Raw genomic sequence first — 13206 nt, 5'->3', positions numbered from 1 at the left:
GTCTAAGGTCACATTTTCCAGAAATTTATAGGGCTGGGATTAGAACTCAAGGAAATGTCTCCAGAACTCTCTCTTGGCTACTAGGGTAAAGCACTCACTCTATCAATTTATCTTCCGGGCAGCAGCAAACCCATGATGTCTGTGTCCCAGAATCTCAAAAAATGTTTTATACAAAGAGCTTATTCAGGCAGCCTTTCTTCCTACAGTTTGGTAGAAATCACGGGGGCTGGGCTGATATATGGGAACAATCCCTTCCATACTCTCCATGCTTCTTCTCTTCCACTGGCTTTGTGTCTTTCCGTGTCTGTCCCCTCTCCTTCCACCAAAAGAAAATCCTCATGAGAGTAGACTCTTGCAAATCAACTTCTAGTGGGCCCACCAACAGTTCAATAATTAGGTAAAAGAATGAGTTGAAACGGTAATGCCTTAGATTTATATTACCTGTCAAAAATGTATCTTCAGATAACAAATAAACTCCCTAGATAGATAAATATTAGATAAAGAAGGAAAATAGAAAACCAGTCATAGGAACATTCTCAAAGTAAACTAAGCTACTCTCTGGATTCTTTCCTTAATATTGTATTTTATGTGTTTCTGTATGTCCAATATATTCAAGATCTCACTTGTGATGCAATTATGCCGCTGCCTCCATCTATACTTTCCAATTTAGTCAACTGACCATTTCTTCAAAGAACATCACTGAAATATGCATTATGCAGAATATTTTTGAGGAAACTTTGCACAACTGAGAATCACTTTTTTTTATCGCTGTTAACAGAGAACTGATATGAAGTGTCTCCCTAGAGTAACAGATTCAATTTTGTGAAACATTAGGAAAACCAGAAATAGTTCAATGTTTCTGAATATGGAGGAAAGGGCTGCATTCTACATTATCTTGGGCTCTGAGCTCAACAGACATATCTGATTGCCTCTGAATGTAATGTTGCAGCACACAGAGATATTTTTTTATTTCAAACATCATTTATAACTTCTATAGCCATTCTATAAAACCAATACACATCATTCTTCCAAACCAAAGAAGCACTATCCTGATTTTGTTATTCTCCTGGTCGCTGGGCCTTCCATTCAAACATAAATAGCTCACATTTCTTTCTATAAAGAGTGCCGACGGGTTTTCAAAACACCATCATGCAATTTTTTCTCAGCCTGCACTCTCCTCTCATTGCTTCTTTATTTCCTTTCTCCTTCCACCTTTAATTACAGGTGTTTCCTCAGGTTTAACTCCTGGCCCTTTCCTTTTCCTATATAGACAGTTGTCTTTCTTGCAACCATGGTGACACCTGTGGTTTCAAATGTCACCTGTACTCAAAATTCTCTCCTATATCTGATTTAAAAAAAGAAAAAATTTAAAATAAATAGAACTCAAGCTATCTCGAACATGGTCGTGCTTAAAAGGAAACAATAGTGGCACTGGCCCGTTGAAGTCAAGAACAAGGTAAACACAGTGAATAATTCCACTGTCATTTTTACACTGTTCTGGAGGAACTAGCCCACACAATTAGGCAAGACAAACAAATGAGATGCATAAAAATTATAAAGGGGAAGCTAGAATTATCTCTCCTCCAGGTGCCATGAATCTGCAGGACCATCATGTTTCACTACCCCAGGGACCATCACCACTACTGCAGTCTGGTTGTGCAGTGTAGAAAACTGGCATGACTGCACACCTGGAAAACCAAGAGAATCTACTGAAAAACTATTATAAAAGTAAGACCATTTAGTAAGGTGGCTATAAAAATATACAGAAAACAATAGCTTTCATGTATAAAACATCAGTAGTTAAAATATGTAATGGTAGAAAAGAATAGCAACAAAAACTATTAAAGACAGGAATAAACCTAACATGGAAAGGGTAACATAAGACTCTGGTTTCCAGTCCAGCATATAAGGAGCTCAAAGTTGTCACTCGGCCCTAACAAGTAAAAAGCTGAACAAACTGAAATTCAGCAACTCTTCTTAGATCTGTCAGAGAAATAAGGTAACAAGAGCAAATCACTACATTCCCCCCAACCCCCACCGGCAAATGGAAGAGATACACAGAATATAGAGAATCACAATTTACCAGAGCAGAAAACCAGGAGAAGAAAGTTCCCCAGAACAGAGTATCAAGGTAGGAAAACCCAAACTGTAACTGACAAAATGCAGGAAGCTCAGTGTACAAAAGTCTGAGAGTTAAAAACTCTAGGGGGCTCAACTCATATGGGGGACCCCACAGTTTTGTGGGGTCTACCTCCAGGAGCCCTGCCAGGTTCTCACAGTAAAAATCAGACAAAATATACCTTCCAGAGAGGGGAAAGGAAAAGTAATAATTTTTTATACACCAGAGAATTCCGTTATTCTGAACAAAATCTGCCCTCAAGAGAAGCTATTTTACCAGACCCTAACCTACTGGGGTTTTGTCAGAGCCCAAGTGACCTAACTCTTAGAACTAATAAATGAATTCAATAAAGCTGTAGGATACAAAATCAATATGCAAATTTTTATGCTATATATGCAATATTTTTAGGTACTAATAATGAACTATCAGGAAGAGAAATTAAGGAAACATTTCCATTTGCAACTGCACCAAAAAGAACAAAATACTTAACAATAAACTTAACCCAGGAGGTGAAAGACTTATACAATGAAAATTCAAAGACACTGATGAAAGAAACTGAAGAAGACACAAATAAATGGAAATACACTTCATGATCATGAATTGGAAGAATTCATATTAAAATATCCATACTATCCAAAGCCACCCACTGAGTCACCCCAAACCCTATCAAAATTCCAATGGCATTTTCCACAGAAATAGAATAAACAATCCTAAAATTTGAATGGAATCATACAAGAACCAGAAGAGATACAGGAATCTTGAGAAAGAAGAACAATGTTGGAGGCAATTATGTTTTCTGATTTCCAACTATATTACAAAGCTATAGTAATTACAACAGTATGGAAATGGCATTTAAAAAGACACACAGATCAATGTAACAGAATAGAGAGTCCAGAAATAAACAACATATACATGATCAATTAATTTACAACAAAGGAGCTAAGAATATACAGTGGGGAAAGGACAGTCTCTCCAATAAATGGTACCAGGAAAACTGGACAGCCACATGCATCTTACATGCATGCGATGCAGTCCATCATTGTACACTGTACACAAAAATCAACTCAAAATGGATTAAAGATTTGAATGTAAGATCTGAAACCATAAAACTCCTAAAAGAAAACATAGAGCTATCCTATAATCCAGTGATTCCACTTCTGGGTACATATACAAAGGAAATGAAAATAGGACCTTGAATAGATATCTATACTCCCCATGCTTATTGCAGCACTATTCACAATAGCCAAGATATGGAAGCAAGCTGTGTCTGTCAATGGGTGAATGGATAAACAAGATGTGGTATATATGCGCAATGGAATATTATTGAGCTATGAGAAAGAAGGAAATTCTGCCATTTGCAACAACATGGATGGACCCTGAGAACTAAGTGAAATAAGTCAAACAGAGAAAGACAAATACTATATGATATCACTTATATGTAGAATCTAAAAAAGCCAAACTCATAGAAACAGAAACAAAGAAGTGGTTACCAGGGACTGGGAGTGAGGTGGGGGAAATAGAGAGATGTTGTTCAAAGGATAGAACAGCTTCCAGTTATGAGTAAGTTGTGGAGATCTACTGTACACCATGGCAATTACAGTTAATAATACTATATTATATACTTGAAAGTTGCTAAGAGGGTAGATATTAAAAGTTCTCACCACACACATACAAAAAAAAATGGTAACTATGGACAGAGATGTTAGCTAACACAATGGTAGTTGCCATTTTACAGTATTTAAATGTATCAAATCAACACCTTGTTCAAGTTAAATAACATTAAATATGAATTATATCTCAGTAAAGCTGACCGGGGGGGTGGGAGAGATGCTCTCACATTAGGCAACTTGCAGAAAATTTGCAGATACGATCTTTGCCCGTTTTGTTTTCTCCACCTGTCATGCTCATAATGAAAAGCTTACATCAAAAGTTCAAATCTCTTATATTTCAATGCCTTTCAAAAATAAAAACATGGGAGTGATGGGGGACAGCAAAAATTTAATGTGCATGTACCCTGACATTGTTTATTGGCTATTCCGATTTTATATTTGCAGGAGGGGTAAAATTGCTTAATAGCAAATACACAAGAGTATGTCTAGAAAATTAGTGTTTCCCAAAACAATATTAGGAATCTCTCTAGCTTCCTTGTACAATCAGAGATAGAATAATACCATTAGCTAGTTTATCTACTCCTGAAGAGACCGATAGCTTTATCTGGTCTATGTAGTTCAGAAAGAGGAAGTCCAGTGGCTCCCTTTTTTCTAATATTACATGTGAATTACAAGAACAATTGTAAAAGGAGAATACTCCAAGGAAGGAAAAAGATCAAATGGTTAATAAAAATTCATTTGATAAGATACCATTCACAGGTAATAATGTTCATTTCTAAGAAATTTAACATCCTCTTGACAATTATTTTCTCAACATGAAGGAGAAAAAGAGAAAGGTAAAAAGAGAGAGAAATTCTGTATCAAAATGTATGACTAAATTAGATCTTTCAAGATTTGAAATGTAATTTGTGTTTTCATATCAGATAAACTGTGTTGATCTAGTGAGTCACTACATAATTCAATCTGTAGGGATTGTGTAACATTTTTTTCTCAGTAGACCAGTTGTACTTTAAGAACACTTCTAACCAATTCAAAATTTTAGTCTGCTGGTTTAGTGTTTTTAGTAGCTGGTATTCATAAACATAATAGCCAAACATGATTGAAGGTGAGTGACAAAACTATTTTGATGACTTGTAGCAACAATACCAATAGTAGACCATATTTGAAGTTTGAAAGTAGTACTTGTAAGAGACAAGTGATTTGGACTTTACTGAAATGCAAAGATAGAGGAAATTTATTTTTTCTTGAATAAGATGATTTCATACTTGTAAAAGGAAAAACTTTCTTGGACACTCTCCTCATTAATTAAACTAATTTTACAGGGTGATGGTTCTTCAGACTTGAATAGGAAGGGAAAGTCACAGCCTATTTTCTCATTTTGACAAACTCTTTTCCCACACATTACTTATTTCTGAAATCAGAATGTGATTTGCAGTGACGTGTAAATTAATTGAGTGTATCTTTTACCCATGGTCCCCCGCCCTTGAAAAAGAGCTCCTATCAATTTGCTGATCACCATGGAATGAAAAGGGACTTAAAATCCAAGAATATAGATGAACCTATTTGTAACCAAAAGGAACAAAGGTAGTTGATTTAGAAGAAGAATAAGCTGACAGAAAACAGTGGTAATGTCATTTCTTGCCCAAAGTGAGTTGTGCCTCAAGACACTGTCAGTCAGAATGGCACTTGCTCTTCTTCCTCTTCCTCCTCTCCGTTCTGCTCCTCTCCCACCATATCATCTGCATCATCATCAGCCCTACCATTAACTGAACAACCGCTTGTAGCAGGCACTGTCCTGGTAACATCTTACCTTTACATGAGTGATTTAAAGCTATGTGTCCTCAATCCCAGCTGCAACCTGGAATTTCAAGAGCTATAAAAAATATAGCCATCCAGACCCATTACAGACCAACTATTTCCGAATCTGTTAGGGTGAGGCGTGGACATCCATATTCTTTACATCTCTCCAAGTGATTCTGATGCACAGTAAGTACATGTTTTTCTATACTGCTGCCAACCAGCAGCAAGCTCTTGGAACAGAAGCTACACTGACTCACATCATATTCTTTCCAATCAAAAGAGATAACACTTCCCAAAATTTATAAAGCACAAGGGAAAAATAGCCTAATAAAAGTCACCACTTCCCTGATGTGTTTAAAAGAGAAGAAATGACCATAGAATTAATAGGTTTGAAATGAATTCTTCTAAGAACCAGAATAACATTAATAACTACTAGGACCTCCAGCACTCAACCCTGGACTCTAACTTTCAGTATATTTGTCATTTGACATAATTAGTGTCAAATTTTTAGTCACATCTAGCAGATAAAAGACGCTGGTAGCTAATTGCCACAGTAAAACCAAGTAACTATTTGGAACTCTTAAGTTCCATTCTCGATGACTCCAACTACTCCTGGAAATACACCCCCTTTACCATGAGACTCACTTTAAAAAGAAGGTGTCATCTTTTATTAGTATCCCTGCTCACCAACAGTGGCTCCTTGGCAGTATGTGCCCCATAGAGTAACTTTCATCTATTTCCTACAGCAATAACCCTTTCCCAGAGAGACAAGCTAATAATTTCAGCTGCCCTGACATCAAATTCTCTTCTGCTAAAGTGGCTTCTCAGGAACACCAAAAAATCCCCAGATTCAAAAAGAGTGTGCTCTGTTTTCTCCTTTCTCTCACTTTGGAATATACTGACTTCCACATAGCTTGTGAGAGACCCTAGGGAGCACTCTGCTGGCATTCTGTTAGCAAATGGAGAGAGGAAACATATTTTCTTATTCTGATTATTTGCAGAGTAATGCAGTTTTAACAACATGTTCACTGGCAACACAGAACCTTTAGGCAAAGGCTTTTACCCCATGTACAAAGCATATGGTGGTGTCATCATGCATTCATCGAAGAGCTGCCCCCACAGACACCATATGTCTATTAAGCACCGGCCACGTGCTTGATCCCGCACGCAGATGCAGAACAGACACATTCTGTCCTCAATAGCTGCTACTCCATTCTCTTGTGATCAACACTTTTAATTTTCTTAGGGTAGAACTGTGGACATGCTTAGAATACTTCTGTCTATAGGTCCACAATGGGAGAAGAGGTGCTGGTATACCGTGGGTTGTCTTCCTCTGGAGCTGCATTTCGTTGCTAATCAGAACAATAACAAATTCAACAAGCCATGATATACAGATAATGGTATAGCTTCTCCTTCCACAATTTACTGAATACAAACCTTGCTCACTTACTTCCATCATTTTATCCATGACTAGTTAGAGAAATATTTCAAATGATGGTTTAAAGACAAATGTGTTGGAGAAATAAGGTTTAAATATTTACTTCTAATTATACTAGTGTCTGTGTTTCCAGCAATCAGTCATTAATCAAGAAGATACTCCACAATTTCTAGGTCAAAACACGGTACATGAAGAAAACCAAACGGTTCTCAGCCATGGTCCTCTTCAAGGAACTTACGAGAGAGTAAAAGAGACTTCTACCCTGAAAGTAATTGTTTTCAGAAATAGTTTGTATGGAAAACAGATGAAAAAGCTTAGCACCTGGTGAAGTTCTTCATAGGTCTGAGTCCTTTTTCATTACTATTAAAATAAGTTAAAATGTCTGGTGACACATAAAATACCTGAAATAAAAGAAGAGAATAATGTGTGTTAGTACAATGTCTGTTACCATAATGCAAATTAGCTTATATGGGATTGATAAATGAAAGAATGATATCAGGATAGCATTAAAGTTGCACTGATTTATACATGTCTTTTTCTTTTTTAGCCCATTAACGATCTGTGCCAGCAAGTACTCGTAGATGAATTCACACAACACTAACAAAGCAGAGTAAAAGGAGTAAAAGCAAGGTGCTGGGCACATGCCCCAGGTCCTTCCTCTTGACTCAGTAGTCAAGTACTTTGTCTTAGAAGACCTTGTTGTAGATTCTTCCAGATCTTGTACATTTTGTTCTTGTCTCTCTAACTCAGCAGCCTTGACCTTGCCTCATATCTTCTCCTACTCCCCCTCCATCAGAGTACCTTTTGTTTGGTTTGGTTTTTACGTAAAATCCTACATTTACTGCAGCATTTCTCATTTTTCAGAAATGCAACGTGTCTTTTGAAACTATACTGAAAGTTATAGTAAGATTATTTTTGTTCTCGTTAGTGCTGTGGTCACAAAGTTGCATAGGTTTCTAATGATCTGCCCCAAACCCATTCTCCTTTTTAGGGCACGATTGTGCAGAATATGAGGTCTTCCAGGAACAGATATACAGGCCAAATGGGAACTCAAGGGAGGCAAATCGCTGGGTATTGGAAGAGGATCAGCGATGGTGTCATGGGTACACAGCCTGATTTAGACACCAAAGGAAGCGTAAGACAATTAAGCAGAGAAGAGGCAAGAGATGGGAAGAGCAGCAACAGCAAAGAGGAAAAAGCCATCAATGTAAACCATGTGTGTAGAAATATGAGTAACATTAGGTCAAAGAGGAGAAAAGTATTCTAAATTAGCATTGCCCAGAATATAAAGATTATAAAGACCTAAGATCTTCAAGTTTCTTCTTTAAAGAGTGAAGAGCCATTGGAGAGTTTGGGGGCAGGTGGGGGCTAGGGGAATGCCAAAGCAATTCTCCTTTGGTGCAGCAAGAGCTCTTGAACACATTCTCGTCTATCCCCATTCTTTCATGTTCAAAAACTGAGGTCCGGGTAGATGACTTATCTGTTCACATTCACATTTATTCACTACCAGTATCTCCTGGTTCCCAGGCCAAAGTTCTTAGGACTATATCCTTGTAGCACTAAAGGCATTTAAAAAATAATATGATGGATACCGCAATAGTCAGTAGTCCATGACCTTGCTGGGTCTATGAGGTAGTAAAAGAAATAGAAGGTCAGGGCGCCTGGGTGGCTCAGTCGTTAAGCGTCTGCCTTCGGCTCAGGTCATGATCCCAGGGTCCTGGGATCCAGCCTGGCATCGGGCTCCCCGCTCAGCAGGAAGCCTGCTTCTCCCTCTCCCACACCCCCTGCTTGTGTTCCTGCTCTCACTATCTCTGTCAAATAAATAAATAAAATAAAATAAAATAAAAAGAAAGAAAGAAATAGAAGGAAAGGAATTTTTTTTGTGCAACTCCATGAAGAAAGGATCTGTATTTAGGCACAATGAATGACTAATGCGGGATCAGTGTTTGCTGAAATAGTAACTTTATATATGTTATTCAGTATATAACAAAGTACCAGAGGTAATTCATATCTCTCTTTTGTGATATAACTATTAAAGTAGTACTTGGTAATACTTAGTAGGCATTTGCAGAGTTAAAATGCAAACAGTATGTGTGGTTCATCTCTGAAAATAAGATTGGAAAAAGGAGCAGGAAAGGCTAAGTCATGCAGAGGATAGTGGAATTATTCCATGAAGCTGGACCAAGATAGAGTTCTACTCTGTTTTTCCCAGGAAGGGAGTTGCCAAGCAAGAAAATCCTTTCCTCCCCATGATCTGGCAAGCTAGGAAGAGGGTCAGTGAAGACTCCCCAGGTGTTCAAGGAAGCCGATCCTTCACTGTCACATGTAGCATTTCAGAGCAATCAGACCCATTTGGATTTAGAGCTTTAACGGAAGATGCCACCTGATGCAATGATCTAGTGCCTTAGGGAGACCTCACCAGAGTGGCATTTCCTTGGTGCAGTCTGGATTTTAAAGTCTAAAATTATTATTTTGTCAATATACCCAAAGTTCTTCATTCTTTAAGGAACTAATACTCTTCTCTCTTGTTAACCAGACTCATAAAACCCTGCTTCAATCACCAAGAGGCTAATGAGAGAAATTGGACCACAATATCCAGGGTCACTCATCAATGCATACATTCTCTTTGATAATCCATTTAGGAAGTCAAACATAATCCGAAAATCATGAGGTGTGCATGGAGGCACAGGAAGGAGAACTATGCAAATGACCTTAAAGCTCAAGGGTCAATGACAGCCTCAGGCACCCACATGCACATCAACAGAGATCTGCCATGTGGGAGAGAATGCTCTCGTTCACTGGTGAGGGCTGAAGCGAACTGTTTTAAATTTTTTTTTCACAAACTATTCCATAAACAACAACAAAACTCTGAGTTAGATTTTTGAGCAATTATAAGCAACTATGTAGGAGGTGCAATTAGAATCTTAACATGGTAAGTGGGTTAAAAATACTCAAAGCAAAATTTTACTTGGCTGAAAGTTCATGTTTGTTAAAACTATTCTATGAACTCTTTCCAAGTAATTTCAGATTAATATGATAACAGCTGCTAATTAGACTATGAAGGAAATGAGTGAATTAATTGCAGTTATCTTGGAAAAACAGTCTTCCAGAAGATTGTGGTGGGAGCGGGACTTGCTTAAAATTGCTATTTCAGTAATAGTTTAGAGAGTAATATAGTAAAATCTAATGGGAAGTCTGGAGAGGGAGAAACACACAACATTATTAGAGAAAAAGCAGACTCTGTAATACTGCTTATAAACATGATTTACAAAAGAACATTAGATTAAAATACAAAAACAGATACTTCATTCAGTTGGATTTATTTAAAGTGTACTATTAAAATTAACGGCACAAATATGTACATCCAGTTAAAAACCATACATAGCCTCTGCAAAATCTCATAATGTGACGTTTGACCAGATGTTTTTATCATTTCTCTAAGCTTGACTTGGACCTTTTAGGTGTTTTCAAAGTTTTCATCTGTCTAATTAAAACACACTTCCACTTACCCTATTCTGATGTAATGATAAAAATATCAATAGAGAGGCTCCTGGGTAGCTCAGTCAGTTAAGGGGCTGACTTTTGGTTTCTGCTCAGGTTGTGAATTCAGGGTCCTGAGACTGAGGCCTGTGTAGGGCTCTGCATTCAGTGCAGAGTCCGCTTAACAACTCTCTCTCTCCCTCTCCCTCTCCCTCTCCCTCTCCCTCTCCCTCTGCCCTTCGTCCTCTGCCTCAGATGAATAAATAAATCTTTTAAAAAAAATCAATTTAAGGTAATGAGCTCTGCTGTCTGCTAATGAGGTCAGGATACCCACTCTGCCAGAAACTTCAAGATCTCTGGAGGAATTTTCTGTGAACAAAGGGGTTAATGGGATGATTTAGCAAAGTTCCTAATTTCGTTGCTGTTTCCAAGAGTTTTGGATTTTCCTTGTGGCTCTGACCTTAGAATCGGCCCATTCCCTTATAGATCCTTTTATTCATCTTCACAGTGACTCTTTATCACAGCAATATTACTGTCGGGCTGGTCTTCCTGAGTCCAGGAAAAATGGCTGTATTGCAGGGATGAGTAGATACGTGGGTACAACATATACATGAGGGAAAATAAAATCACAGAGGAAAATCCAAATCTAGCTTTGTCCCTCTCTCAAGTAGAAAGAATTCTGACTGTCAGATTAACTCATCCTACTATTTTTCTGATCTGAAATGCGTCCATGTGGAAGTTGATAGTTTCTTTCTTTCTTTTACTTTTTTAAAATAAAATTTTTAAATTTTTGTTTTTTTCCATCCTTATCCCAGTTTGGGCTAAACTTTTCTCTCCTAGATATTCATGCAATTTTTCAATTCTTGTTTTCAATTACTCCTTTCATTTATTTACAAATATAACATAGTTTCTAGGCAATAGGACTAGAGAAAGGTGCTAAAGATTGGTAACAATATAAAGGTGTAAGACACAGTCTCTAGCTTCCAAATGTTATACTCTAAGCAGGAGGAGAAAACAGGCCCATGATACAGTTAAAGAGCAACAGTAACAAAAGACGATTCAAATACATTCTAATCTGCCAATACTTAGGGAGTGTGGAAAGCACTGCTAGAATTCAAGCCCTGCAAAGATGGGCGTGGGCAAGGCGGGGCTCCCGGCAGTGTGGGATGGAGCCACGAGAGCTTAATTTGGGGTGGTGGACATTGCCACCCTGCCAAATTCTCAGTGAAGGCTAGACTACAACACCATCCACCCCTTAGCGTGGAACAGAGGGCGAGAGGCTGAACTCGGAGAGCTAGATCATCTAGTTCAAACCCTAGATCTGCTACTCAACAACTACTGGCAAGTAACCTAACTTCATTATCAACTGGTTTCCTCATCAGTAATAGAGTTTGCCAAGTATAAAATCAGTTAATATACGTAAAATACTAAATACTGTGCCTTACACAGCATAAGCACTGTGTGCACATATGCTATTACTACCATTACTAATTGCTGATGATGCCAGGGCTTCTAAAAGCACATGTAAGTTTCTAGAAACACCCCTGGCCACAGAGGTGTGTATCTAGTCTTGAATCACAAGACATATCATTCCTCGTTTTCAGGAAGCAGATTCAATCAGCACAAACAGTTATTTTTGGCAAAGGGAGTTTATAGGAATGTAAGTGGGAGGGAGGAAGAAACAAAGAAAAAGTGGTGATGGTGATCACATCTCCTCCAATTTCAGATCATACTTTGCAAACCAGCCTGAACTATGATCCCTTGAGCTTTGATTTAGTAACAGAACATGCTAAAAAAAACAAAAAGAAAACAATTTTTTTCACACACACACACACATAGATTTTAATGGCTTAAAAAAACCCAAATTTGTTACTTTAGAAAAATGAATGCAGTGCATTTTCAGTAATATTATCACCACAGACTCTGATGGCTCAGTCCACACATAAGCAGTAGTTGCCTTCTATGGTGATATGGCTTCTCTGCACTAACTCCCATCAGGCCGAAAAACATTAGGGCAGGTTAAGTAAAGACTGAATTGTTGCACAAAGGGACATTTACTCATCAGATCCCACTGATCTCTTCTGTGCGCGTTTCCTGGGCAACCTTCTTGGTGAAGCTTTATTGATCTGATTCAAAGTTTCCTGAAGAATCCAATTCATGTCAACATCATTCTGACTTGATGTACCCATCTCTACCTTCTGTATGGGTCTCTTACACTTTCTAGATTCCAGGAGTTGGTGGATTATGTGTTGATAAATCCAAAAATTCTGAAGTAATTTTTTCCAAATAGTTTTTTTGCTCCCACCATCTTATTCTGTGTTTTAATTTCAAAAGCTGCCTCAGAAGCACCGCTTGTTTTTCTAAGTGAATTTCTGATTTGTATTTAAAACTCTGTCTCACTTTTCATCCTTGATGAATATCAAGGATGATATTTTTTAATTTAACTGTAACTTTAACTTATCACTATGAGTCCCAGCAAACTGCCACAGACTTTGCTCTCGCATGCCCTGCCTAGCATTTAAAAACATAGTTAGTGGCAGCTGGACAGAGGCTTTTTGGTGACAGCTGGGGCGGGTATTGTTTTGATACTTGGCATCAATGCCTCAAATTGTGCTTTTTGTTGAAACATCTGGAGGAAGAATTCAAGAGTTAGGAGAGCCCATGAGCTAGAAAGGTAGGGCATGCTCAGATATAGATGAGAGCTATAACCAATAGTAAATGCTGGTGCAGGAAGAGGGGGCAATAAGTTGGAAATCAAA

At 37.9% G+C, this 13206-nt stretch overlaps 1 long non-coding RNA gene across 1 annotated transcript in view; it reads right to left on the bottom strand.

Moving 5' to 3' along the window:
* Positions 1-6749: 6749 nt before the first annotated feature.
* Positions 6750-13206, bottom strand: part of LOC113929567 — a 120135-nt gene continuing 113678 nt past the window's right edge. Inside the window, exons 5-6 of the long non-coding RNA XR_003522242.1 lie at positions 7289-7368; positions 6750-6881 (exon numbers count right to left, since the gene is read on the bottom strand). This is a non-coding gene — a long non-coding RNA (uncharacterized LOC113929567). The remainder of the gene's footprint in view (positions 6882-7288; positions 7369-13206) is intronic.

The sequence above is a fragment of the Zalophus californianus genome, chromosome 5 (genome assembly GCF_009762305.2).
Source record: "Zalophus californianus isolate mZalCal1 chromosome 5, mZalCal1.pri.v2, whole genome shotgun sequence".
In the NCBI taxonomy this organism is placed as follows: domain Eukaryota; kingdom Metazoa; phylum Chordata; class Mammalia; order Carnivora; family Otariidae; genus Zalophus; species Zalophus californianus.
This window is presented reverse-complemented; position numbering and strand designations above follow the sequence as displayed.